We start from the raw sequence: 1,341 nt of genomic DNA, 5'->3' as shown, positions 1-1,341 counted from the left end.
CGCCCCCCACCACAAAGAACAGAGCAGTTGCTCCAACTCGCCTTCTCTCATCCCCTCCACTCCCCCCCTCCGATCTTCTTCGTTTGTTGACGGATTTTGCGGATCGAGATGGCCCCGAAGAAAGAAAAGTAAGCTCTTTCAATCCCTCCAATAAGTTTTAATCAAACACATTTCGATTCGTCGCATTATTCGATTCAAATCTCTCCTATTTGAAAAAAAAATAACCCTAGGATTGATTTAGGTTGATTCTAGATGTTATATTGTGTTAGATATGAACTATATTGAATAGTTGGTATGGTTGTGTTAAGATGAACCCTAGTTCATAATTGATTTGAATGTTTTTTTTATATGATGGATGATGCATGTTCCTATGCTATGATGCAAGTATTGGATGTAGTGTATGATGAATATTTGAGATGAATATTTGATATATTTGTTATATGTAGTGTACGAATCCTCAAGATGAACCCTAGTTCTTTTTTTTTTGTTTTTTAACAAAAAAATGAGATTATGCATGTTGGATGTTGTTGGAGAAATATGTGTTATGATGCATTTGAACCATGGTGATTGCATCTTCATAAAAGTATTTTATTTAGCTCTTGATATATGTATTGTATTTAGTTCATGTTCATAATAATCTTGATATATGATTATTCAAAGATTGAACTCATAGGTTCATCTTGATATATGAGATTATGCATGTTGGATGTTGTTGGATGTGATTAATTTTTGTTATGCATCGATGTGTTTCGTAGTTAATGTTGAACTCTAGTTCATGTTGAAAAATCTTTTGATATGCTTATGCAATTCTTTTAGGAGGCCACCTCTTGCGGACGACGTCGGCACGAAGTACACCATGCTTGACCCTAGGTTCGACAAGCGTCACCGTGTCCGTTTCATTGAGAATGGAGTGGTAATTACCATTTCAAACCAAATCTTTCGAATTGATGAAAACAAGTTGCTAACTATTATGTTCATGATAATTATGCTTTGGTTATTGATTTTCACAGATGCTGCCACCACTGCGGATGAGGGCTCACAAGACGACGGTTAAGATGGAGTACAACGAGCAGTACGCACCGTTCTTCAGGAGAGCCCGACTATTCGGTTTCGTCCTGCAGTTCAAGCGTAAGCCGCCGACGCTTGTCCACTCAGCTCTCATGGCTTTGATCGACCGGTGGTGGCCAGAGACGCACATCTTTCATCTTCCATGTGGGGAGATGACCGTGAACCTCGAGGATTGGGCGATGATTACGGCACTACCGCTCCAGGGTCGTGCTCTCACAGGAAGAGTGGAGAAGGTGAACTGGCACGAGAGGGTTGTCAGCCTCATCGGCGACT

The 1,341-nt window shown here is 40.2% G+C and overlaps 1 long non-coding RNA gene across 2 annotated transcripts in view; it reads left to right on the top strand.

Annotated features, from left to right (window-relative positions):
• Positions 1 to 1,310, top strand: part of LOC119289582 — a 4,229-nt gene extending 2,919 nt beyond the window's left edge. For both annotated transcript variants that reach the window (XR_005141550.1, XR_005141549.1), the window contains 2 exons: positions 817 to 913; positions 1,011 to 1,310. This is a non-coding gene — a long non-coding RNA (uncharacterized LOC119289582). The remainder of the gene's footprint in view (positions 1 to 816; positions 914 to 1,010) is intronic.
• Positions 1,311 to 1,341: the final 31 nt, after the last annotated feature.

The sequence above is a fragment of the Triticum dicoccoides genome, chromosome 4A (genome assembly GCF_002162155.2).
Source record: "Triticum dicoccoides isolate Atlit2015 ecotype Zavitan chromosome 4A, WEW_v2.0, whole genome shotgun sequence".
NCBI classification, from domain to species: Eukaryota; Viridiplantae; Streptophyta; class Magnoliopsida; order Poales; family Poaceae; genus Triticum; species Triticum dicoccoides.
The sequence above is the reverse complement of the archived record's forward strand: the minus strand, read 5'-3'. Positions and strand labels throughout refer to the sequence as shown.